This window comes from Camelus ferus, chromosome 11 (genome assembly GCF_009834535.1).
Source record: "Camelus ferus isolate YT-003-E chromosome 11, BCGSAC_Cfer_1.0, whole genome shotgun sequence".
Classification (NCBI taxonomy): domain Eukaryota; kingdom Metazoa; phylum Chordata; class Mammalia; order Artiodactyla; family Camelidae; genus Camelus; species Camelus ferus.
In genome coordinates, this window is record NC_045706.1 from 76,344,643 (window position 1) to 76,372,385 (window position 27,743).

The 27,743-nt window shown below is 44.0% G+C and overlaps 1 protein-coding gene across 8 annotated transcripts in view; it reads left to right on the forward strand.

Annotated features, from left to right (window-relative positions):
- The window catches only part of CHRM3 (cholinergic receptor muscarinic 3), a 469,218-nt gene that overhangs the window by 243,686 nt on the left and 197,789 nt on the right, over nt 1-27,743 (forward strand). For 7 of the 8 annotated variants that reach the window (XR_004324171.1, XM_032491931.1, XM_032491930.1 and 4 more), the window contains one exon: nt 2,574-2,682. The exons of the other annotated variant lie outside the window; for it this stretch is intronic. The gene's annotated coding sequence lies outside the window, so the exon portion shown is untranslated. The remainder of the gene's footprint in view (nt 1-2,573; nt 2,683-27,743) is intronic. 8 annotated transcript variants of the gene reach the window in all.

Below are 27,743 nucleotides of genomic sequence, written 5' to 3' on the forward strand. Positions count from 1 at the left end.
AAACTGAACTGGGAAAACATACATTCTAAGCAGTTTCACTTCACGAGTATAAAAGAGACAAAGTGGGAGGAGGGAGGGGAGAAAGAAACCCTCCTCAGTCTTTCCAGCCTCAGCAATATTGTTTCTCATCCTCTGAAGAAGGGTTAGGGCTTCTGTACATTTTCTGTTTCTTGTGTAAGCCCTGTGGCAAAGACACCGTTCTTTCTTTCTGCACAGCTCACCCTGCTCACCCCCATCGCCCTCCTCACCCATCGCCCTCCTCACCCCGAACACCCTCCTCACCCCCTAATCACCCCTCCTCACCCCCATCGCCCTCCTCACCCCCATCGCCCCTCCTCACCCCACACCCTCCTCACCCCCTAATCACCCTCCTCACCCCCATCGCCCTCCTCACCCCATCGCCCTCCTCACCCCCATCGCCTCCTCACCCCATCGCCCTCCTCACCCCCAACACCCTCCTCACCCCCATCACCCTCCTCACCCCCATCGCCCTCCTCACCCCCACACCCTCCTCACCCTCCATCGCCCTCCTCACCCCACCCCCCTCCTCACCCCCATCGCCCTCCTCACCCCCATCGCCCTCCTCACCCCCATCGCCCTCCACACCCCAACACCCTCCTCACCCCCATCACCCTCCTCACCCCCATCGCCCTCCTCACCCCCATCGCCCCCTCCTCACCCCCCATCGCCCTCCTCACCCCCATCGCCCTCCACCCCCCAACACCCTCCTCACCCCATCGCCCTCCTCACCCCATCGCCCTCCACACCCCCAACACCCTCCTCACCCCTAATCACCCTCCTCACCCCCATCGCCCTCCTCACCCCCATCCCTCCTCACCCCCATCGCCTCCACACCCCAACACCCTCCTCACCCCATCGCCCTCCACACCACCCAACCACCTCCTCACCCCCTAATCACCCTCCTCACCCCATCGCCCCCCTCACCCCATCGCCCTCCTCACCCTCCATCGCCCTCCTCACCCCCATCGCCCTCCTCACCCCCATCGCCCTCCTCACCCTCAACACCCTCCTCACCCCCTAATCACCCTCCTCACCCCCATCGCCCTCTCACCCCCATCGCCCTCCTCACCCCAACGGCCCTCCTCACGCCCCATCGCCCTCCTCACCCCCTAAACCCTCCTCACCCCATCCCTCCTCACCCCCATCGCCTCCTCACCCCATCGCCCTCCACACCCCCAACACCCTCCTCACCCCCTAATCACCCTCCTCACCCCCATCGCCCTCCTCACCCCCCATCGCCCTCCTTACCCGCCATCGCCCTTCTCACCCCATATCGCCCTCCTCAGCCCCCATTTTTCCATGGTTGCTGGACAGCTCACAGCCGCCTGTCTTGTCTTCACTATGGCCACAGAGAGGTCTTTTGTGAAAAACCTCTGTTTCAGGAGGTGAAAACACGTGGACTTCATCCCCATCCTCCCACCCTGCCCTGAAAATGGACACAGGGAGGCACTGGTGGCTGCAGCCAGCTGTGCCTGGAGCCCAGGCTGCTGCTCAGTCAGGAAGGCCCGTGTCCTGAAGTAGGACATTGACAGGTGACTGGAGTGGCCATACCTCCTCCCTGCAGCAGCGAGAGGAGGGACCAGTCCCTGCGGTCCTGGGCCAGCCCCACAGCCTGTGTCCTGACACAGTGGAGGTGAGGTCGCTCTGGCCTGCTTTGCAGAGAGATGGTGAAGGCAGAATGAGGTACCTGTGCAGGGCCTTGTGAACAGTTCTCATTCTGTACAGTCACTGGGGTAGGTACTGTCCTTGGACGGTTAGGCTGATTTCCAGCCCTTGGAATCTGTAAAATGACGCTCTGCTGGCGCTTTTGTGCACATTCTGTCCCCCTGCATCATGGTGGCTGGCCCCCTGCAAGGCTCTTTCTGAGCACGCCCCCCCCCCCCCAGCTTCTGGCCTGGGGACAGGCGCACTTGCTTAGCTCTCGGGGTTGGTGGGCACCCAGCGTGGCCTGTCTCACTTGACTGGACTTGGTGTTTATGAGGGCAGGACCATGTCCTGTTCATTTTCTCAACCTCGTATCCGGTTCATGTTGTTCACTCAGTAAATATTGATCGAAGTGGTGAGTGAATGTCAAATAGTCGCTGCCGTGAAGTAACAGACTGTACTAGGCAAGTGAGTGGCGCTTTGCTGATTTGCTGTAAGACTGGTGGAGACTCATCACAGCTTCCTGTATGTGATGTAAATGCATGGCATCAGGTGCACATTCTGAGGGGGAGCATGCCAGGTCCTCCCAATGACTGGGAGCTACACACAGAGAATGTGTGACCGTGTGACGCGAACTACAGGAGATGGAGTCCCTCTGGAGATGCTGGCCACACAAACCTTCGTTTCCCAGGACCTGCTGTGGTCGCTTGCTCCGCAGGGCGCTTAGAGTGTCGTAGGGTGCAAGGCGTTTTTGACGAAGTGCATTAGGAAGAGTGCTGCGATAGGTTCCCATGTGGGACATCGGTCATTTAGTTAAAATGCCATCTCACAGCTGAGTGATGCAGGTAGCCTGCCTCCTCTTTATCTTGTTTTACATTAGCTCACTCCTTTGTTTGTCTGACTTTCAGCTTTCGTGGTGACATGACACCTGGCTTCTTTCCGCAAGGAACATTCAGCACACAGCACTGTCCCAGACACACTGGATGGGGATTGGTTTGATGATCCTCCCTGGAACGGGTAGGTAGATGCTTACGCCTCATTTGAATCCTGCCTGTGTCCATTTCTGCTTTTCTTGTTGTTGACCGAGAGTGGAACTTACTCTGAAGAGTCAAATTCAAGCCTCAGACGACCTTTGTCTTTTCTACGTAGAGTATGTGTTTATCTTACGACGTGTGAGATTCCTCAAGACCCTTTGTTTCCTCTGTTATGTGATAAGTACGAATGAAGAACACGTATTCCAGTAGAGAAGGGAAAGTCTTGCTCACATGGTTCTGAAAATAACAAGATTTATTCTGCCTCTCTGTGGAACTCAAGTGTGTGAAATGTGACTGACCCCTGGTGTGTTTATAGGTGTGGTATCTGCAGCTCAGAATCTGACAGAAAGATGTCAATGTCTTTTTTTCCCCAAATTAGTCCCGGCTTAGACAAAACCAAGTACCAGATTATGAGCTAAGTGACTACACGGGGGAATTAATGAGTGATCCTCTGCTCTCTTGGGTTTTGTGACAGGTGCTCCCTGGTGTATCATGGCACAAAGGTGACATGGAAACAAAACAAAAAAAAGTGGTATTTGACAGTTTTATTGCTTAATAAATTCTCTTGAAGGAGTGTTCTGAACTTAGATTCTCGTAAGGTAGAAGCCGTGTAGCTCCTGATTCAGTCTGATCCAGACCCCTTGATGAGTGCTCTGTGTGTGTGTGGGGGGTTATATTTTCCCTAAGGGACACTTTACTGTAAGGCTCACTGCGCTATTGCTCTCAACTTTTGAAATATTGTTGGCAATATGGTAGACTTGTTGAAAATCTAGTATGCATTTAGAAATCTAAATAATCTATATAAATTGTATTTTCAAAAGCAAAACTCTGTAACAAGTGTCCTGCCCACCCCCACCCCCCAAAAATGTCTGCAGAAAACTGCATTTGGGAAGTAGCAGAGACCTGAGACTTAATCAGGTCTAAGACCTGGCTTAACCCACGACCTTGGGAAAAAATGTTTTCCTTCCTCAGAAAGAGGGAGGGAGGGAGAGAGAGAGGAGGGAGGAATTAAATTCGCAATCACTGTGTGAAAGGTACACCAGGTCACCTTTATTCTTAATGAGGTGTCAAGTAATACTCGATGTGTTTCCAAGTGTCTCCAGAACATTTCCCTCCTACATTCTGTGAGAGTCTGAAATCCATAATTAGAGTTTAACCTCCCTGATTTAAGGCAGAAGCTGTAACTGGTCACCTGCATGCTAGAGCTGTCTTAGATTGTTTATTTTACAGATATATTTTTTGGCCTACCCAGACTTGACATGCATATGTTAAAAAATTGCCAAATCAAAAAAATCAGGAGAGTTCACATAAAAATCTGGGCTTCCAGTCCTATTTCTCTGTAAATGGCACTGCAATTAAACCAGCTGCTCAGGCCACAAGTCTAGCTGTCACTCACGTGGCCTCCATCTTCTGAAGCTCGGCATCTAACCTGGCAGGTCCTCCAGGGCCTGGCTCAGACCCCACAGCTCTCACCTCGCTGTTAAGCGAACACTGGTGCCCAGGCCGCACCTGGGACAGTAAGCCAATGGCTCTGAGGATGGAGCTGGGCTTCAGAAGCTTAGCAAGCACTTGAGGTGATTCTGATGTGCGCACGAGGTCCCAAAGCACGTTCTAACCCTTTTGTCCGTCCTGCGTCAGTGCTGCCCTGAGTTCAGGCGGGTCCCGTGCAGCGCTTTCTAGTCTCCCCGGTCCTCTGTGTCTGCTCTCGTCTGGTGGGTCCCAGCCCCAACCCGCAGAGTCCTTGTCGGTGCGAGACGGGTCTGGTCTGGGCTGCTGACACCTCCTCGGTCAGAGCAGCGGTCACGATGCTCTCAATCCTGTGGGTGAGCGAGGAACCCAGGCTCCAGTGCTGCTGGAGGGTCCAGTCCCTGAGGCACTAAGTTTCCGGAGCAGACAGGGCAGGGCACGAGAGGTGGACTGAGGACACTGAGGACATTGTATTCAGCTTCTGCAGGGCCTTACACACCCTGGCTGGGCTTCCCGCTTGCTTGCCCCTCCATGCAGTGACCCATGGGCCTGGAGCCTTGCAGACTTCTCCCCAGATTGCCACCCAGTCAGGGCCCCAATGTCATACTGTTCCCAGGGGCAAAGGGAGTCGATAGTTTGGCAGTGACAATGTCGTAAGATTGATGCTCCAGCACAGCTACCGAGGTTTATTAAATGTTAGTCCTTCATAGTTGCATCATTCACCCAGCAGCACACATCGGCATCGGTACATTTTTAGGCAGAGTGCCCAAGTTAGGGTGTGTCTGTGGTGTGGTGGGCAGTTACACCGGGGGCCGTGGGACCGTGGGACCGTGCACCCTGCGGCTCCGACACAGCCTTCTTCCTTTTCTCCAGTGCCCGACACAAAGCCGGTTACTTGTTTGAGGGCGGTGGAGACCTTTTCTCTCAAGATGATTGCACAGTGACTGTGTTTTGACCACAGAGGAAACCACTGAAGTCTTTCATTTAGGCTCCAACTGCCGCATCCCTGTAGATGGTGCGCTTCCCATCAGAAGGGAGAACTAAGGTGTCCTCAGAAAGTTGTCATCAAAAAAGACACCCTCTGACATATTCTGTGATTTTACTCAGAGTTTTGAAATAAGTCAGGAAATGCAAACTGCTTTGAAGCTGAGTGGAAACTTGGGTCCTGTCAGCATTCCTTGTGCACATCATAGCCAACTCTGACTTCGCACTGGTGACAGCTTTCGCTTAGTATGCCCCTGGCAGTGCTGCTTTGTTGACACTGTGAAAAGTTCAAGGAACTGCATTAAGACGAAACGTGCACACGGCGTCCCGGCAACGGAGACCAGCACAGATGGTGTAAGCACAGCTACGTATGTATCGAGTCAGTGCCGGGGGCCTAGCTGTCTGCTTCACCCTCGGGGCCTGGTTCACCCCAGTAATGTCGGTGCAGAGTTCCTCCGCGTTTAAGGGAACAGACGACACTGTCAGCTTTCCCTTAAACATTTCTTTTCGGGGGAGGAGACAGAATACACAGAGCGGCCCCAGCCCACGCACGCGGAGCACCCCTGGAGGCAGCGCAGGGCTGTGCTTCTTAGTGCGATGCCTTTATGTTTCCTTTGGGATCGAGACGGATTGCGTACCGTTCTCTGCGGTGAACAGTGCTGTCATAAGGCCACAGGTGGTTTTCATGCCATTTTAAGAATTCCTTTGAAAGGATTCAGGCAGTGATGGCCCTAATGTTTAGGGCTCTGCATTAGGACAGGCAAAGCTTTTCAAATATGATAAAGCCCTTCCGAAATTCTTTGTATCTGTGAGTGCATAGGATCTGGACAGAGGAAGATTAAAATCTCTCTGAAATCCACAGCATTGCCACCAGGTGGAACAGTTATTGAAAGGGAAATTAATAGTGTCTGAAATGAACGTTGGGTTAAGCATACTTCATTTTGCGCTTTCTACTCTTTTTTCACTTGCCGTTAACTCTCTTTAATCACAGAGGTTCCCTAAATTGATTAGGATTCATTTACAGAAAAACTGTTGTAAAAACTAAATGTATCCTCTGCTTATTATAGGGCAGACACAGTATGGCTGTTGAACTGATTGTGAAGATTTGTATTATGTTAATGCATCAGATGGCTCCCAAACTATATGTTTGTCATATGTATTTAATATTAAATCAGGCTTTTCCTTATTCCCATAATTTCTCTAGCATTTTGTGTTGACTTTTGAGAGTTAACATTTTGGAACAGAAGATATATTCTTCCAGGATCCTCCATGCTTGGACCATATTAAACTTCAATAAATATTTGTGAAATGAATGATGAATAATTCAAATGCATTTTACTTTTAGACACAAGCAGATGAAATTATACTAAAGCTAGGAGCTGACTTAGTCAATGAACTAGATGTATAAAATAATGACCAGTAAAAATAGTGATTCATCAGATCAGAGATCATATCTGGTATGCTCCGTGGAAACAGAGGGGGGATGGGCATCATTTTTAAAGGATTTAGACAAAGTCAAATGGCCAGCAAATCTAATATTCTGGTGAGCAGCTCATCCTGATTTCATTAAGGCCATTCATTTCCCTCTTCTCTTCACCAACATTTTCATCTTTGAAATCTCTTTTTCCCCTATATATGTTAAGGAGACATTCTAGTCTAACGACTCCTGATTGAGGTGCCTTTAAGAACTTTGCTGGAGGCACGTGGGGCATGAAGGGGTAAAGGACTCAGTGTCTCTGTAAGAACTAGTTGGGTACAGAAGCAGCTGCACTTGTGAGTAATTGAATAGAGTCGAATGCTGTCCGATCAGGCCGTTTGCTACCCAGGCCGACTCTGGGAAGTCCTTGAGTCTTTCCTAAGCCTCCTTCAACTTGTCTGTCAAACCTCCTTCTGTCTTGGCAAGGCTCAAGCCCAGTTAAAGTCTATGTGTTTTACATTGCTTCACTTCTGCATTTTAGAAAAAGCATAGATGGTCCAGATAGATGTGGCGGGCTTACCAGCCAACAGTAATACAAGCCCTTATACATAAAATTGCTTTTCTCAGTAGTTGTGACATTTCACTTTGAAATTAAACTGCGTTCTTCGTATGACAACATCATGTGCCTCAGGGGGTAAGTAATGTCATATATTTAGGGTCTCCGACTTGTATTCCCATATTGGAGAGGTATTGAAAACAAATTGTTTCACTCGATCTGATTATTAGTAATATGGGCAGTAATGACTTTCATCACAAGTATTCTGAAATTAAGAACTTCCTCGTATTTAACATCTTAATGTCCAAACATATTTTTCTTTACATTATTGATTTTTTCCTTTAAACATTTTCATCCTCTTCCATTTGTTTTTATTGATGTGTCTGTACTCTGCTTTTTTTTACAAAAAAAATTAGACAGGTTATATCAAGAATAAAGCATAATAGTTATGCATGAAACAGGAAGTCAAGACAGGACACGTGTGAGTAAGGCTGGCGAACCAGAAGAGAAGTGAGCGCGGGTCACGGGGAGCGGCTCCCGGGGCCGCGGCTGCTGCCTCCGGGCCTCAGGCTCGGCTCTGACTTTCCTGGGGGCTGAGGCAGCATTTGTTAGGCGGCTCTGTGGGCTTGCCTCACTTCATGCTAGTCCTCATTCTGCACGGAGAGAAATCACACCCCTGGCGGAGGGCGGGGCGGAGCACCGGTGACGCGCGGGGCCGCGGGGCTCGCGTCTGCCGCCGGCCCCTTCGTGTTCGTGGTTGTCATCTGGCTTCAGCCGACGGCTGAGAAAACCGTTGAAGTCGGCGTTTTATGCACTGAATTCCACCGGCCTTGGAACGTCATTGGGCCCAGGGGTCTTGATCTTGTTTTCCGTTTTCTACCTCTGTCAACACTAAATTTTAAACGATGTTTTATGAAATCAAGTAGAAGCTATAGTTTCAAAATTGTTGTCTAGGGTCTCATAAAAGTGGGGATAGTTTTACTGATTAGAATTCTGCAGTTTATTTCACTTGGCATAGAATTGTGTTTGCCTAACACTTTATTTATTATATTGGCTACTACTGGATATATGAATTTTTAATTTTGGTACTCTTTAAGCTTTTGAAAAAAAAGTTTTATATTTTCTTTGATAGAGACCATTGAACAAAGAGAACTAAAGTGCTACTAATTTTCCTAAATAGCAGCTTGTTAGACTCATGGCGCAAACTTTATATCATTGTCCTACTCTCAAAACCTGCCCCATTTTAAACGTTCTATCAGAGTAGCGTAAACTCTGTATGTGTGTTCCCCATTAACTTAATCCTCTGCAATTTGAAAATTGTTATGATGAATCCTCATGAAAGCATGGCACACAATTTAATCATTTTCAAAAGAAAAAAAGGGCACCATAGTTTGCAGGTGACATTCTATAAGATAAAGAGAGCTAGGAATGCCTACACATGAATTCCAGCCTGAAGAGACTGAAGACTTACTTTCAATATGGAAAACCAGTAGAGGTAGATCTGTGAGAGAAGATGAGTTATCAGTGGAACAGCTCTCTCCTTCTGGTGAATTATACTGTATAGCTAGAGTGACGTACAGCTTATATTAATGTATATTTATGTGTTATATTAACATACAGCTTATTTCCAAATACTGCATTAGAACCTGCACACAGTGTTAATAGCAGCAAATGGAACCAAGTAATGAGTGGCCAGTCTCAACTTACATTCATGTTCTTCTTCCACAAGTTACCTGTGACTTCAAGCATATTCTTAACTTATGGTTGCAATACATTTATTTCCTGTTTAGAAAAAAAGATAAAGAAATCTGAGAGTCTGAAAGTTATAAACAAAATATCATCATGGTGGTGCTTAAAGTTGTCCTTTTGGGACATATTTTCAACTAATGAAGACCATTTTAAACTAAACTGATTATTTGTATGCTGCAAAGCAATGAACACCACTGGCTCTCCCCTTTTAATCTGCGGGACCACCTCATGTTTACAAGGCACTGCCATGATCCGGTCCCTGTGTGAGCCCCCTAGCACGTATGGTTACCTCGGGATATCCTGTTTAGTCTTCAGAGCAGCCCTGCGAGAGAAGTAATACCCTCACTTTACAAATAGCAAAGAAAAATGTATTACAGAAAAACTGTGTCATAAGTAATTTCTGTCTGCCTTCTAAGAAGGATAAACCCTGATAACCAGAACTTTTCCTTTCTTAATTCAAAGCCCTTTTCCTCTAAATCAGTGCTTCTCAACCAGGGTGAATTTGTCCCCCAGCAGACATTGGTGCCTGGAACTCACTGAACCCCCTTTCCTGCCAAATTTGTGTTCATCTTCAAAACTCAGTTCGTTGATCTTTGCTGTGGGCAGAGTTAGGTTGGCCCTATTCCTGCCCCAGTCCCTACCTTGATGGTTACCCGACCCTTACTGCTCTGCACTGTAAGGGACCCGTTTCCTTGATAACATCCCCACCCCCTGTCACATCATCGAAATATGCCTAGCGGCAGTGCAGAATACTAACATGCTTCCCTGCGTGTTGAATAAATGCTAGGTGACTCACGAATCCCTCTTGACTCATCTTTCTCCTGAAGCTCGGGAGATGATGCAGCACAGTAATTTGCCCAACGTTCTGGAGCGTCCAGAAAGATGAGCAGTGCATTTCATTAGCTTGGCTTTCCCCCGCCCACCCTTGTTTGGTTGGAAAAAAGTCCAAATAGGGAAAAATATAATGTATTATAACACCTTTAAAAGATGTAGTATCATTCAAATTCCTCTTGATTCGTTAACATAAGTACTTAGAAAAGAAAAGTTAAGATAGTGTAATAGTCTCTTAAGAAAAAAAGCTGTTACTCTAGGTCAAATATCCATTCTTTCAAAAGATTTGTGTTGATTGCCTAATATGTGCTGGGTTACCTAGAACATTATTTTTTTTACTAATACTATATTTTAATAATTATAGTAATTTTGGGGAAAATTAGTGAGATGTGAGATGTGTCTTCTAATGCCCAAGAATAATTGATTCACTTTTGCTAAGAAAATATCTATACATTTTGTTTGATCTATGACTTTAAATTTATTTGTTAATGAACTTTTTTAATGGAAGCTGATGCTATCTGGGTAACCCTGGGGCTGGATTCAGAGATTATTCATCAGTATGGTTTATGAGTGAGAATATTTCAGAGCAGTAACATCACTTAGTACTATCTCAGCACCGTCTTTCTGAGTAAATTGGGTTATATTTATACTTAGATATACTTTAAAAATCGATTCACTGCATAGTTAAATCCATTCTAAGTTTCAAACTCTTTAATATGGAACAAGAAACAAAGTTGTGGTCTTAATATCACAACATTATAGAAACCTGCCTTTACTAATATAAACGAGACCTATTTTAACCAGGTGCACCCAGGAAATACGTGCGTTAGACTATATAACTACCTTTCTACCACCACCAGACACTGTGGTTGTGAATACATCGTGCTGTGTGTGCTGGGTGCTTCACAGTAATCACAGAACTCTGTTTTCAAAGTAGTTGCCAGCCTGAGAACAAAACTGGGGAGTTTGGTACTTTCTTTTACTTTTAAAAAAAAATATTGCAGTGTTTTTCACTGATCTACTTGCAGAAGGGACTGATATAAATGTATTCGTGTATGGGTAATAGTGTATTGAAATAGTATAAACTCTGTGTATTTCCCATCAACTTAAGTGCATTGTTTTGATTTTTTTCCCCCAAATATTTTACCATACTGATTTTCAACAAAGATCTAATGACCTTTGTTAAACTTTACTGAAACTGCGTCATCTATATCGTATTTAATATTTTAGACGCTGTCTGTTCTAATGCTAAGATCGCTGAAGTGTACGAAGCACATGGTGCTTGTTCCTTTGTGTGCGTGCGCGTCTCCCTTGAAGACTGGCAGCGCTTCTTGTGTCTGTGGGCCACCAGTACTCCTCTATAGCAAGTAGCATCGTTAGTAGGTGAGGGCATAAGCTTTGCACCAGCAGCTCTGGAGTCAGTCCTAAATTAACACCTGCCATTTGAGTTTCACTATTTCTTGATTTATCTTACCCTCTGCTTTCCCATTTATTCTGCCAGTGAGGATGGTCAGGCCCCCTTCATGGACAGACTGTTGAAAGGCTTCAAAGAGACAATGAGACGGTGTACAGAGGGCGTGCATGGCGTGGTGGGAGCGCAGGCTCACAGAGAGCCCTAGGAGTCCAGCTTTCTCTCAGAGGTAGGGGCAGAGGGAAAAGGGGTGCCCCCTTTGGTGTGAAGCACGTGTCGGGGCGGAGGCCCCCCTCCAGGCCAGCACAGAGCCTGAGCTTTGCCTCCTCTGTGTTCCAGTGCACTGTAAGCATTCTAGAAACAGGAGTAGATAAATGCATTTAAAGAAAGTCTTGACAACTTAGTGAGTTTGAAGAATTCCTATGGAGAACTGAAGTCACGGGCAAGCACACCAAGAGTGCGCTGCACTCGTGTGGCAGGACAGTCGTCTTTTGCTCAGGCCCTGGTACTCTCTCCTGCAGGCACGCCTCCTGTCTTACTTGTCTGTGTGTTGCCAGCCCTTACCAGAGTGCCTAGTGTAGACACTCTGCACGTGATTGTTCCATAGCTGAATAAGCAAAAGGACCAACTTGGAAAACTGAGAATTAAGTTTTAATTAAAATGTTTTTATTTTAAAAAGATGTTATATTTTTATTATTATTTTGCCACTAACGTTTTGGAAAGAATGTATGACTTTGAATAGGTTTTTATCTCAGAGTCTGCCTTACTGTATTTTTTCCTACATTCAGTCTAAAATTCTGTAGTTACTTTAAGTCTTCTCTAAGTTTTTTCTTTTTTCTTTTCTTTTTTTGTTTATAAACAACTGGACTTTGCTCAATATTTAAAAAAATCCTTTTCTGAAGACTCTTACTGAAATAATATAAAACTACTGAAGTGTACTAAATTAATAGAAAGTCAAGACTTGTAGATTTTCATTTGTTTTGGTTTGTAGGTAGTATATAAGTCAAATTCAGGTAGCAACGTGTCGATAGTGGTGTTTTGAAGAATCCATGTTACAAGGTGAAAAAAGAATGGTACTCAATGATTTATAACAACTTTCAGGTAACACAGACACTTCTAAAGTCCTTTAGGTCACTTTGTGTTCTTAGGACAGTTAACTTTGCACTGAAATCTTACTCTCTTGTTTTTAATAGTCAAATGAAAGACTGTATCACTTTGGTCCCAGTTTTATGATAAATTCACCGTGGATTAAGTCAAAATTAAAGATTTAGCTCAAAGAATAAAGGTTGAAGATACATTTAAAAGATACTGTTTTTATATGTATTACTGCTATATTTGTTTTAAAATAATGTGAACCTCACCAGTTGTCTCCATGGGAGCTTTTAGTAACAATCAGAGTGAAAATGTGATTTGTTTGAATGTAACTAATTTGTTTTGTTGAAAAATACAGAATGAGATTCTCTCAGTTTATTATATTTTTAGAGGAGGATTCCTCATTGAAGTGTCACAAATTCTAGCTGCAGGAGGAATGACAAGTAATAAAATTTTAATGGGGCCAATCGTCTGTCTCCTTGGCTTTGAGCGCTTCCTTTGTACACAGAGATTTACATTCAAGCTTAGGCTGGGTAAACATTCCCATAAAACGGTGATAAGAATGTGAATAAAAATGTAAATTTCTCTGATTAGAGTATTTTCTAATAAGAGTGAAAAAATTATAAAATAGCAAGGCTCATGAATTAGATCTTGAAAACGCTGCACATTGAGAACATAAAGCTGGTCCCCAAGCACAGGGAAGTTCTTTGTATTTAGATTCCTGTACTTAGCCTTGCACTCTGTCTTCAAAAGAGTATGATTCCTCTCCGAGAGACCCTAAAACTGGGGTGTTCACTGACTGCGTTCTCTAAGCCAGACGTTCTTCAGGCACTGAGGCTGTGACAGCAGATCACACAGGAAAGGCTGTGCCTGCACAGCGGTTATGTTCTAGTAAGGGGCACGTAGAAAGCACATGTGTAAATATACCGTGTTGGAGAAATCAGTCTTTTTAAATGATTGTGAGCAACAGAGAATCCTGGCAGTAAGGGGCTGGGGATGTGCAGTGTTTCTTTATAGACAGCGTTCAGGAAAGTCCTTCTCAGTAAGGTCACACTGGAAGAGAGGCTGGAAGGAGCTGGGCAGGGGAACCAGCATTAACAAAGGCCCTCCAGTTGGGGCGTCGGCGGAGGGACAGGGAGAAGCCCTGGAGCCTGCAATAGGGAGCAGGAAGACGGTGAGAAGATGGAGTCAAGACGGAGGTTGGTGGAGGAGGGGCAGATCACACAAGGCCAAGCGGACCAAGTAAGGACCTTGAGTTCTCTACTCACTGACCCAGGAAGCCATTGGAAGACTTTGCGCCTTAAGGGAGGAAACTTTTTCTTCTGCCCTTCTAGTTTCTTTTGGCTGGTCTAGTAATTAAATGACATAAGACAGGTTAACAGGAGAAAAACAAACTTAATTTTGTGTACATGGGAATCTCACAAAGACATGAGCGACTCCCAGTCAGGCACTCGGGAGAAGAGAGGGGTCCAGGGCTCAGAGGGAAGGAAGGCCGTGCACGGGAAGGAGAGAGGAGCACGTGTGTGGGCGCCGGGCGCAGGCAGTGGGACACGGGGGGCTCTGAACAGCAGGCCCTGCCTGCCCCCCTCCCCCAGCAGCCCGGGCTCTTCCCAGTTATCCCTGCCGGTGGCTCAGCGGTCCGCAAGCCCAGGTGGCACATTCTGGGGCGGCCTGCCCAGAGCCCCGTCGGAGCAACGGAGTGACCTAATTTCAGGGTTTTTTAGGAGGATCATTCTGGCTTTTGTGTGAAGAAGAACAGGTAGGGAAAGGCTTGCATCCCCTCAGCAGGGGCAGAGGTGAGCATTTCCCTTCCCCACGCAGCCTCCCGGCCAGCTCGACACCAAGGGCGCCCTTCCTCGGAGAAGAGAGGGAAGGGGTGTGGGTGTGTGAGGAGCAGCCCTCCTGTCCCTCCTGGAGGGGGCGCCTGGGATAGGAGGGCCGTCTGCGCAGAGAGCCGAGCGGGGGTCTGCGCCCGGGGACTGAGGTGCCTGGCTGAACTCCCAGGGAAACGTCTGGGAGGGGCAGACAGGAGCCCGGGAGCTGTCTGGTTGGAGAAGACCTGGTGGTGGTCCCTGTTATTAAAGTCCTGAGAATGAGAACACGTGGGGGGGAAGAGACTAGAACCCGGCTGGTGCTTCTGAGCGCCTGCATGGTCCTGAAAACACTCAAAGGGTCACCTAGCCCTCAGGGGCGACGAGGGGCTGTTGGGTGGGTGCTTCTTTTGTTCCGAACTCCGTGCATTTTCTTTTTGCCATAACATTCACATTCCAGCTTGTTTCTCCAACTTAATGTGAAAGCCAGTTTTTTGGAGATATAGTACTTGTAATTCCTAAATTGATCCCAGCTTGGCAAAATAATCCCCAAAAGAAAGGGCTATATTAACATAACTTGAGCAGATTTCATGCAAAAGTACTTTCTCATCTTAAAAAAAAAACACTTAAAAATAGGACTCTGTTTCTTAAAAATTAATCCTTATATGGAAATTCACAATAAGCAGTTTTTTACCTGCTTGGGAAAAGGACCATTGTTGGAAAGAGTTGCATATAGTTGTTTTTGTTAGTATTCCTAAAATTCAAAACGTTAGTGTGACAGGTAGTGGCTGAAATTAAAAAAATAAAATATATATATATATATTCTCATTCATCTGCTCATAACAAAATACCCAAATATATATAAATGCAAGTGAAAGGAACCCAGAGAGTTGACAGCAAACTGCAGAGTATCTGAAGCTTTAGTAGTTACATGTTTGGACCCAGCTCAGAGCAGCCGGAAGAGCAGAAGCCCTTGGGTAACAAATGGAATGGTGCCCAGGTCCCAGAAAGCTGAGGACCAGCATCACTCAGGAGACTCAGATGGGTGTTGAGCCCTTGACTCTGGTCTAGAAGAAGCCCCCCAGGGTAGGAGAAGCCAGGGGGGAGTCCCGTTCAGGTGACAAATCAGCCAGGGTCAAGCACTGGGCAGTGAGGGGGCTGAAGGGCAGGTTCCAGATTTCCAGGAAGCAGCTGGATTTCATTGTAAATCTGTAGGGACCCATCTCTTTGTAAAGAGAGACATTGGTAACTATGATGAAGGACTTTCAGAGGTTTTTATTATAAGAGTAATTTAAAAATATCATGGCTGTGACTTGTGTTTGCTCAGAGAATTTTTTGTTACTCAGTGTGTTGTTTGAACATTTCCTGAGTCTTATCCACAAAAAAAAAAAAAAAAGAAAAGGAAAATATTTTAAAGGTCAGAGGCTACAAGCTTTTCATCATTTAGCCAAGAGACCTGGATAGTATAGTCGACGTATTCAGTTTCATTTAGACAAAATGTCAGCCTGAGGGAGTAACCACTAAGCATTTCTCTGAAGATGAATTGGAATGACATGAGGCCGTGTCCCTCATGTCTGCCTGAGGATCGCATCATGTAGTAATTCATACGTTTTAAGTTTTAAATATTGTTCCTATAGGAAAAGTAGTCAGTCGTAATTTTAAATGAACTCTGAATGTTTTATGTTGTATTAACCTTTTCTGTTGAGTCATGATAATGTCTCCTAATTTGGAGGTGCATATAAGGAGTGGAAAAATTGGCTGTCTCCATATTTTGGTGAGAAATAGCATGCCCAGCCTTAGGCTCAGGGCTTACAGCCCCCGAAGGCACACCACTTGAGGACTTTCCCTCAAGACCAAGTGTCTGGAAACATCAGTTGTGAAGTAATGAAATCAAAGAGTACTTGTCTCAGTGTTTTGACAAGGATCCTGAGGCAAGAGACCCCAGGGGATGCAACTATCTCAAAATGAATTAGCAATTTCAAATGTCACTAGGATCTTGTGTCAGTTCCCTCTAGGATAGTTCCCTAGAATCTCTTCCAGGTTCTTTCTCTTGAATCTGAAAGGGGGCCACCTTTTAGACAACTTGAGCAAAACATTTAATATCTTCCTGGTAAATATTCAGAGGCTGCAGTCAGTGGAGCAGGGGAAAAAGAATTGGTGCATCTTTCTTTTGAAGAAATTGGCCCTGTTGGTGATGGTGACATTCATCTGCCAGAGAATTTTTGCATATGCATGGGCCAGGCAGTTCTGTGGGGCCAGTTGTTCTATGGGGTTTAAGAGAATTAAGGTTTAAATTCTAGTTAGAGATGATTTATATGTCAAAAATAATTGAAGGCTTGTGGTTAGTTACAATTTTGAAAGACAGACTCTCCTCGAATAAGAAAAAGCATATAAGATGGAGTAAGAAACTGTTGTGCCTCTTTGTTTTGAAATTTTGCCGGCTGTTTTCAAAAACAGTAAAATAATCCTGCCGTTATGCTCAGTGTTGATGAGGCCCTAATGAGTCCATTGGTTCCATAGCTCCAGAGGAGCGTGGGGACTCTGAAGGGGGTTTGAAGGATAATCACAAAGGTGAGTAACAGAACGAAAGGCAGGAAAAGTGAGGAAAACCAAAGAGCTCGCCAAGAACTTCAGTGCTCTTCAAACTCACGAGTGGCTTCTTGAGAGAAGGTGGTGTTCGTGTGTGCTCTCTTCCCGCACAAAACAGACAGCACCCTCAGGCGCGAGGCTCACCCACTGCAGGAAGAAGACAGTTCCCTGGCAGAGAAGCTCGGGAAATAGCACGACTGGGAACCAGAAGAAACCGTAAAGTTCAACTGTTCAGAGAATTAGAACGAGAAGACATGTTTTCATCTGTGTCTTGGCTTCAGCAAATTCTGACCCAGATTGACTCCTTAGTCCTTGCCAGCCATGTCTGTGTGTTTGTTTGTGTACTCCAGAGAAATTCATCTTTAGTGCGTTTAAGAGTAGATCAGGGCATCAAATCCCACACGGTGTTTATATTCCTTTTTTTATAATTAATCTATTTTTAAATTGAAGTGTAGTCAGTTATGGTGTGTCAGTTTCTGGTGTACAGCACAATGTCCCAGCCATGCATACACATACATATATTCCTTTTCATAATTCTTTTCCATTAAAGGTTATTACAAGATATTGAGTATAGTTCCCTGAGTTGTACAGAAGAAATTGGGAGTTTTTAATCTATTTTTATATATAGTGGTTAACATTTGCTAATCTCAAACTCCCAAATTTATCCCTCCCCACCCCCTTTCCCCTGGTACCCATAAAATTGTTTACTGTGTCTGCAAGTCTGCTTCTGTTTTATAGATAAGTTCAGTAGTGTCCTCTTTTTTTTTTTTTTTTTTTTTTTTTAGATTCCAAATGAGTCATATCATATGGTATTTTTCTTTCTCTTTCTGGCTTACTTCACTTAGAATGACAATCTTTAGGTCCATCCATGTTGCTTCTAACAGCATTATTTTATTCTTTTTTATCACTGAGTAGTATTCCATTGAATAAATATACCACAACTTCTTTATCCAGTCATCTATTGATGGACATTTAGGTTGTTTCCATGTCTTGGCTATTGTAAATAGTGCTTCTGTGAATATTGGGGTGCATGTATCTTTTTGAATTAAGGTTCCCTCTGGATATATGCCCAGGAGTGGGATTGCTGGGTCATATGGTAACTCTAATTTTAGTCTTTTGAGGAATCTCCGTACTGTTTTCCACAGTGGCTGCACCAAACTGCATTCCCACCAGCAGTGGAGGAAGGTTCTCTTTTCTCCACAGCCTCTCCAGCATTTATCATTTGTGGACTTTTGAATGAAGGCCATTCTTACTGGTGTGAGGTGGTGCCTTATTGTAGTTTTGATTTGCATTTCTCTGATAATTAGTGATATTGAGCATTTTTTCATGTGCTTATTGGCCATTCGTATGTCTTCATTGGAGAAATGCTTGTTTAGGTCTTCTGCCCAATTTTGGATTGGATTGTTTGTTTTTTTCTTATTAAGTTGTATGAGCTGTTTATCATTCTGGAAATTAAGCCCTTGTCAGTCTCATCTTTTGCAGATATTTTCTCCCATTCCATAGGTTGTCTTTTTGTTTTGCTTATGGTTTCCTTTGCTCTGCAAAAACTTGTAATTTTAATTAGGTCCCATTTGTGTATTTTTTCTCTTATTTCTGTTGCCTGGGTAGACTGCCCTAGGAGAACATTGCTAAGATTTATGTCAGAGAATGTTTTGCCTGTGTTTTCTTCTAGAAAAAGACTTCTCATTTTTAAGTCTTTAAGCCATTTTCAGTTTTTTCTGTGTGTGGTGTGAGGGGGTGTTCTAACTTCAATGTTTATATTCTTGGTCTGCGTTCGTGCACATCTCTGTTTCCTCCATACTCTCTCACGTGGCTCTGCAAGAAAAGTATTACGATTGCTGCCCTCAGTGCTCTACAGAACCACAGCCATGTGGTTCAAAATATACTCTCTGCACCCTTCTTTTTGTTCACAAGGTCCCAGTAGTTCTTTGACCTTTCGGAATGCTATGCATTGAACTGTGTACCCTCCAATTCATGTGTTGAAGCCCTAACCACCAATGTAATTTTATCTGGAGGCAGGCTTTTTAGGAGGTAAGGGTTAAATGATATCATAAAGATAGGTCCTGATAACATAGGATTGGCAGCTTCCATCCTCACAGCAGGAACCAAAGCCACTGGAACCTTTACCTTGGACTTCCAGCCTCCAGAACTATGAGAAATAAGGGTGTATGATTGAGCTACTGGGTCTGTAGGTCACAGCAGCCTGGGCACACTCACAGACAAACTCACTGCTTGGCTCGTAATTTCATTTGTCTCAGATTGACACTAATGAGAAGAAACCTTACAAGTTGGAGAAGATTTTTCCCTCATAATTATTTCCATAGAGGTGAGAGGTGGGGGGAGTCAAGGTTTTGGGGGTAAGTTGAGGTGGTGAGAAAGCCCGAGGCAAGTTTACCTTCACCGTTTTTCATGAGAGTGAAAACAGGGACTTGAGTCACACCAGACATGGAACATGCCAGAATACTTCTTTCCTCTTTAAATCGGGTCTGTTTCATGCTTTGGTGATACCAGTGTAGGAGACAGACTTACCGAATTTCCTTTGATTTCATACCTGGTGGAGTTCATTTTTCCAGTATGAACACATGATGGCTTAGCCTCTACCCATATACGGATGCCAGAAAGCCATGTCTCACAAAGATGATTCTCAGTTTCTTTTCACATAGAAATACTTCCTGTGTTAGATTCTGGGGACTGAGATGGCACGGGCTATGTGCTATTTGTGGGGTGTGCAGGTCTCAGACCTTCAGGTATCACAAAGTTGCAGACATTTAAGAGCAGAAGTCAGCCCTCAGAAATGTAAAGTGTAATTCGAGGGGAGTCACATCTGAAAACTTGCTGAAGACTGGTGGTCCAGCGCCCGCCCGAGCAGCAGGAATTCAGATGAGGAAGGCGTCAGTTAGGGGTAGAGCTTGAACTCGGACATGTTTTCTCTTGGGGCATCACTACTGTTTAAAACTCCACTGAGCAAAAACTGGTTGGTTCTTCTGTTTGTGTGTTCATATAGGTGATAACAGTTGCTCTTGAAGGAATGAGTGCCAAGATGAAAGACTGAAGCAAGAAATAGATGTTAATCTAAGAACTGTCTCAAAGACTGGGGATTTGCTACAGAAGCTTGTAGAGTGTAGAAAACTCTGATGATACTGATTGGATCCAATATGATCTGACAAATTTAGAGAATCCTCAGACCTAGAATTTATTGAGCCAGAGAAATTTCTGAGGGTTTTGTGTTTCTTAATTTATATTTTCCTCACACCAGTCCTCTTTGGAGGTGGCAGTGTGATCACTGTGCCCATTTTTCAGATGAGTCGGCCAAGGCAGAAGGGTGTTGTCTGGGCACGTCTGCTGGTGGAGCTGAACCCAGCAGCCTGAGTCCACGCTCTGGTCTGTACTGCCCCCCAGTTCTAGCCTCCATGTAGTCCACCCTACTGCACCTGAGCTTCTCTCCCTCTCATACTTGGCTTATCCGTAAAGAACTACATCAATATGGAACCAGAAACTTATGGTCGCCGTGAAGGCACCTTTACATTGTCTAAGATACGAAGTCCCATGATGCAGTCGAGACCTTCTGCCTCATCCTCCACCGGGGCGCAGGGAGCTGTCCCGGGTCAGAAAGAAGGTTATGCATCATCTGCCCCAGGTCGGGGACCTCAGCCAGATGGGGTGGGGTGTCTGTTCTCACACGCGGTGGCCTTGTGTGCACACACCATCTGAGCTCTGAATCTCTGAAAGGAGGTTAGACGTCCCAAGATATAAGAAAAGGTCCCTGGCATTATTGGGTGAAGTGCTTATATAATGTAAATTTGCTCTTGGGGGATGGTAAATTAATTTTTTGTCTGGCTAGTGTTAGAGCAGTAGAGTTTTCCCTCTCTGTTTTAAAAATGTTTATTTCATTTTTACCTTGAGACTCTGGGCTTAGGAATCAAAGGAATTAAAACATTCCATTCTCTTGCACATTAATGAACATATGATGATGGAATTGAAGAAAAAATTGAGTCCTCATTTGTCTTTTAAAATCATTTGTCACTTAAAATCCTAAAATTATCACACTAATATTGATCTGTGTCTTCAATGGAAAAAATAAAGGTATCTTTAATTTTATTAATAATCTACAACAAATTTTAATAAAACTACTTTTATTTTCATCATTTTTGATTTACCTTTTAGAGATGTATTTTTTTTTCATTGTCATCTATGGTGCAGGTAAAAACAAACACAAAACCTTAGAAATTATGACAGGTAAAATTGAAGTTGAATATTCAAGAATATTTTATTTTATTTTTAGAAATGTTTTCTGTATAATTTTTAGCATCTTACTATACATAGCACTAATATAATAAAATAGTATTTTTGTAGGTTATTTTTATTTAAGAAAATTTAGTTTACTGCTTTGACATGTTGGCACATTTATATTACCCATAATTGGATGTTTTCTTACTTTGACGAGAAGTGTGGCGATCTCGAGGGGCCAGTGACTACAACCCTTGCCCTGCGCTCTGTGGGGCACCTGCAGCTCTTACAGGTGCAGCCGTAGCGGTGGAAGTTCTCGCTATGAGCTTCGGTGATGAAGAGTCAACTTCTGCTGTAAGAACTTTTAAACTATTTTTGTAATTAGAAAAATTAACTTTTACCCCCAGGGTAGGCATATTTAGATGAAATGAAAGGAAAGGAAACTTACTTTAAAGTTATTTTCAAGAACCGAAGAAAGAATTTTCGTTTTCTTTGAGCTGTTTCAGATTCACCTCTCTGTAACTGGACTTTGAGCTAGACTTACAGTCACTTCACTTCACCTGTTTAGAAAACGTGCCGGAGAACATGTGCAATCCCAGCGCCCTGATTCCTCACAATCAGTTGCTCTGCTTGCTTTTCCTCGTTTTAACGTGTGGGTTGTGTCCACGGGCGTGGTAACACAGTAAGCGTTGCCTCTGAGTTCACATCTTCTCCGCCCTTTCCATCTGTGCGCCAACAAGTTATCTCCTAGGAGTATCATTTACAGCACAGAGAATGTGTAAACCATCTTTATCAAGTAAAGTAGTAGGAAGCACATATTTGGATTTGAAGCCAGAAGACATGATTTCTGGCCCTGTCTTTGTGATTTCCTAGATGTCTGGCCGTGGGTAAGGCGCCTGACCTCGCTAAACTCCAGGTCCACATCGTTAGAAGAGAGATGATGATACCTCCCTGTGGCCTGGATGAAGATCTTTGATCAGAAATACAAGTGCCATCTTTGTAAACCATAAAGTACTGTATAGAAAGGCAAGCTCTTGTATGTTCTCACTTTGTAAAGGTTGAAAGCTGTTAGGAGAGTAGATTTTAAATTTTGTCACCACAGAAAGGTAATGGTGTGTGCAGATGTAGGTGGTAACTAACCTGTGTGATCATGCTGCAGTATATGCATGTACCAAATCGTCACATTGTACACCTTAAACTTACATAGTTACATGCCAGTTATACCTCAGTATATCTGGAAACCTTTTTTAAGTAAAAAGGCAGCCACTAGCACATGGGGCTATTCAGTGCTTGGAATGTGCTGCAGGTGTGGAGTTAATCATGTTAGGAGGACCTGCTAAGAGAAAAATATAAAGTATCATATTAGTGATTTTTATTTGATTACATGTTAAAATTATAATATTTTGGATATATAGGGTTATGTAGAATATATTATTAAAAGTTTTAAAATGCAAGCTCTTGTTAGGGCAGTGGAGTGGGTGTGTCCACTTGTGTCCTCCTCCTACGGTTTGCCCCTCACTGTCATTCCTATCAGCCTGGTGACTTAGGGTAAGAGCCTTACCCTCTCTGAGTTTTAGTTTCTTCTTTAAAATGAGAACTACGAAAAGATTCCCTTCCTGGTGCAAAGTGAAGTTTAAACAAGAAAATACGTGTAAAGCACTTACAGAAGAGTCTGACAGGTACTGAGTGTAAATAAATAACAATTATTATTATCTTTTTTTTAAAATACACAGACTTGGCAGCATACTGACACATTTTTGTACTTGGCATGTGCAGTACATGCTCAGAGTATTCTGTGTATTTAGAAGAAAATGATCTTTCGTTTTATTTTTTTTTACTATTTCTTTCTCTGTACTAAGTAATACTTCTGTGCTGCAGAAGTTCAGGATATACAGGAAAGTGTCAGGAAGAAAACAGAACCTCCAGCAGTGCAGCTCTCCACATACGATCGCTATTTAGCATGTTTCAGAAGGAAAAAATACTTGAGAAAAAATGACTCCAAGGAAAACCAAGGGGATGGATTAGGGTTGCAGAGAAACCAGCCCCTAAGGATGGAAACCAGTCGACAAGGGGAGGTGGGATTCAGGAAGCACAGGAGAGAAGGGAACAAGACTTTAAAATAGGGACTAGTCATCACCCCAGAATGCCTTTCTACTAGCTACCTAAAGCATGTGCCCTTGTGGTGGGCAGAGCCACGCTGTCTCACTGCTGCATCCGAGTGTCTGATTCCCATGATCAGGGACGCTCCAAAGCTGGTTTACAGAGTTGTCCACACAGATGGACGGAGCAGGTCAACAGGCACCCATGGAAACCACTTCCAGTCCTTTCCCAGGAGAAGTAATGTCGGAAAAGGAAAGTCACTTAGTTCCCTCAGTCATTCCTTCGTACTGTGGTGGCATGAACTGCTGTCCTGGTGGATGGTGAGTTAAAACCTGCAGCATGAAAACTAGCCAAGGAACCAATGGAATCTGCCATCCCTGGATTCATGCAGATGGTGCTGGAGAACTACTCACTCATGGGGGCAATTTAAAAAAGGATTTTAAGAAAGAAGTGATAATCCAAGTTTGTCACTTCATTTTCTGAAAACTGGCAGTAAGAGGTAATTATTAGTTTGTAAAACTATGCACCATGACAACTATTATGAATGCTGCGATATATGTCTGTACTTGACATTACCATGTAATTAAGAATAGATGATTTCAAATTGAGAAATCACTTTCCTGTTTCCTCCTTAAAGGTCATTATTCCTAAGGCATTAATCTGAAATATTACTATACTTTAATAGCATATACGAAAATGGCTTAAAGTTTAAAGTAGATTTATTCTTTACAAGCTGCAGTCATTTAACTTACGGTTGTGAACCCCTCAAAAGGTAGAATCACACCCACCTGATATGCCTGGCGTTCTGGGATTCTGCCCAGAACTTTACGGACAAAGAATGAAGTGCATCCATCACATTTGGGGGGAAACTAAATCACACATTGCTATGAGGCCATTAAATTGTTCAGTAGTACAGAAGATTTAAATCACAATAAATACAGCATACTCCCAGTCAAGGATACACGCATTTGGCAAAAGATAATTCTGCCAAATAAAAAAGAGAAATTAACTAGAACCCATGGACTTGCTTAGGGAAGACCCACACTGCTTTCCCTGTTGCCCCTGTTGTGTGCGGCCCACAATGCAGAAACAGTAAGTTAAGTGGGCAGTTCCTGAGGGTGCACCATGTGTCTCCTGGGCTGCGGCTGGTGCAGGGCCCTTCCTCTCTGCACGGCCAGGATCCTGGTGGTCTGTGCCTCTCTCGCCCCTCGGAGCCACTTGTAGGACAGTGGTGGGGACTCAGTCAGTTCCTGGTGAGTGAATTAGCAGGTGTGTTCTCACAAGCTTTGTTAGCACAATTTAAAAGTTTTATATACTTATTTATTAAGACCTGCGAAGTAAAAATTTTAAAAAGTCATAGTCTTACCACACAACACAACCACAGCTAGCATATCGGTATTTTCCTTTAAAGACTTTTTCCCTAAGATTTTCTCACCATGATTTTAACACTGTTATTTGTGATTTCTGAGTTCTCTTCTTTATTTAATGCATCACAAGTATGGTCAGATTTATTACATAGTTTTATAAAACTCATGGTTGCGTGGTATCACAGGCTGAGCATGTCCTCCGCAGATTCATATGCTGAAGCCCAAACCCCCGGTGGTATTGGGAGATGGGGTCTTCGGGAGGTATTAAGGTAGGATAAAATCATGGGAGTGAGGTTCTGGTACAATAATATTGATGCTCTTGTAAGAGGAGACACTGGAAAGCTCCTTGTCTCTCTGGACAAGCACAAAGAAGAGGTCCTGTGAAGACACAGGGAGAAGGTGGCCATCTCCAAGCCTAGAGAAGACAGCCTTCATTGAGCCGGATTAGCTGGCACCTCAAACTTGGACTCCCCAGCCTCCAGATCCTAGAGCCACGTGGAACACGTTTCCGTTGTTTAAGCCATCCAGTCCGTGGTATTTGTTACAGGAGCCTAAGCATACCAAAATGAGGGGCTATCGTGTATAGTGGTCAGTTGTTTCTAATTATTCATAGCAATCAGTATCATTATGATGTATATCTTCACATAAAGTGTTTTTCTACATTTCATATTACTTCTTCTGTTCAAATTCTCAGAAGTGGAATTACTTGATCAAAGATAAGACTAGCTAAGCGTTTATAAATTGATTGTGGTCAGCTAATCTTCGACAAAGGAGGCAAGAATATGCAATGGAATAAAGACAGTCTCTTCAGCAAATGGTGTTGGGAAAACTGGACAGCAGCATGTAAATCAGTGAAGCTAGAACACTCCCTTACACCATACACAAAAATAAACTCAAAATGGATCAAAGACTTAAACATAAGACAAGATACAATAAACCTCCTAGAAGAAAACATAGGCAAAACATTATCTGACCTACATCTCAGAAATGTTCTCCTAGAACAGTGTACCCAAGCAATAGATATAAAAGCAAGAATAAACAAATGGGACCTAATGAAACTTACAAGCTTCTGCACAGCAAAGCAAACCATAAGTAAAACAAGAAGACAACCTACGGAATAGGAGAAAATTTTTGCAAATGATGAAACCGACAAAGGCTTGATCTCCAGAATATATAAGCAGCTCGTATGACTTAATAAGAAAAAAACAAACAACCCAATCCAAAAATGGGCAGAAGACCTAAACAAGCAATTCTCCAAGGAAGACATACAAATGATCAATAGGCACATGAAAAAATGCTCAGTATCACTAATTATCAGAGAAATGCAAATCAAAAGTACAATGAGGTATCACCTCACACCAGTCAGGATGGCCATCATTCAAAAATCTACAAATGACAAATGCTGGAGAGGCTGTGGAGAAAAGGGAACCCTCCTGCACCACTGGTGGGAATGCAGTTTGGTGCAGCCACTGTGGAAAACAGTATGGAGATTCCTCAGACGACTAGGAATAGACTTACCGTATGACCCAGGAATCCCGCTCCTGGACATATATCCAGAAGGAACCCTACTTCAAAAAGACACCTGCACCGCAATGTTCATAGCAGCACTGTTGACAGTAGCCAAGACATGGAAACAGCCTAGATGCCCATCAACAGATGACTGGATAAAGAAGATGTGGTATATTTACACAATGGAATACTATTCAGCCATAAAAACTGACAACATAATGCCAGTTTGCATGGATGCTCCTGGAGAATGTCATTCTGAGTGAAGTAAGCCAGAAAAAGAGAAAAATACCCTATGAGATTGCTCATATGTGGAATCTAAAAAAAAGAAGAGGGGGGAGGGGGAGGAGGAGGAGGAAGAAGAAGAGGAAGAAGGGGAAGGAGAAGAACAGACTCATAGACATAGAATACAAACTTGTGGTCGCCAAGAGGGAGAGGGTGGGAAGGGATAACTGGGAGTTCAAAATTTGTAGATACTGACAGGCATATGCAGAATAGATAAACAAGATTATACTGTATAGCACAGGGAAATATATACAAGATCTTCTGGTAGCTCACAGTGAAAATAAAATGTGACAGTGAATATATGTATGTTCATGTGTAACTGAAAAATTGTGCTCTACACTGGAATTTGACACAATATTGTAAAATGACTATAACTCAATAAAAAATGTTTAAAAAAATTGATTGTATTGATTTACGTAGCCAAACAGAATATTGAAAAAATAAGTCTTCAACCTAATAGCACTGAACAGAAAAACATGATCAAAACACTCTAAATATTAGTTAGAATATCAGAACTCTTATTAGAAACCAGCCTTAGGAAAATAGGGAAGAAATATAAATTCTTTTCTCTCTCCTTTCTTCTCCTCTTAGCTTTCTTCCCATTTAGCAGGATTGCATTTCCTTCACTCTGGAGGGAAGAAGAACCCTGGATCTGCAGGCCTTCAGTTTTTCAGTGTGTCCTTCTGCTTAGGGAATTTGGAAGCTGACAAGTGGATCTTTATGAAGGAGGTGCTAGGTAACGTTGCTGGGCTCCTTCCTCATCAGCTTCTGCCCCGTGCTGTCTGGGCACCAGTGTTCTCTGCCAGAACTCTGACCCCTCTTCCCTTAATTACTGGCCCTGCCTCTGGAGGGACGGGGGATTCCACTTCGACTTGGAAACCTTCAGCAATTTGGCAAGAGCTGTCAGATCAGCACTCTCCCGGGTACATCGTATCAGTCCATCCCCTGGCCCTTGTGCGTTGCAGCTCTGAGCCCCGGTAGTGCCCTGCCGCCCTCAGAATGCTCCCCGTCGTGGGCCTGTTCCTATGGGAACAGAGCCCTTACTTCGTGATCCTTGAGTATTTGGGGGGAAGGGAAAGATCTGAGGGGCTTCTTTTCTTTGCTCTGACGTGTGCCTCCCCACCTTCCTCCTCCTCGAAGTTACTCCTCACGTAAGTTACCTGCTGACTCTTGGAATCATTTCTGTTTGCGGCCTCTGTCTTAAAGGGCAGGTTCCCTGACTGAACACAGTGCTGTAGGTGATCTGAACAGTTTGGGGGAAAGGAGAGCTGTCACCTCCCTCATCTCATTACATTTCACCAGCGGCTTAAGATCAATGTCATACTTTTATCAGCCATTTATACGCTTGGCTTTTGTGTACCTACGTTAGTCGTCTTAATGAAAGCTAAAGCTCCTAAGGCATTGTTTCCACTGCTTGACGTCTGGTGGAGTCATTTCTCTGCCGTGTCTGACTTGTGCAGGTGGTTTTTTGAACCTAAGCACACGGACTTTGTATTTATTACTGCTGACCATCTCTTCTGAAAGTCAGTCCACCAAGGCAGAGTTGGAGAACTTTTTGTGTCCTGGTTCTGTCAGCCCTTCCCAGGGCTGTGCTGTCTGCAGGGAGCTCCCTGCCTCTGTCACGTCCCTAGGAGCTGGTGAGCAGGACCCCG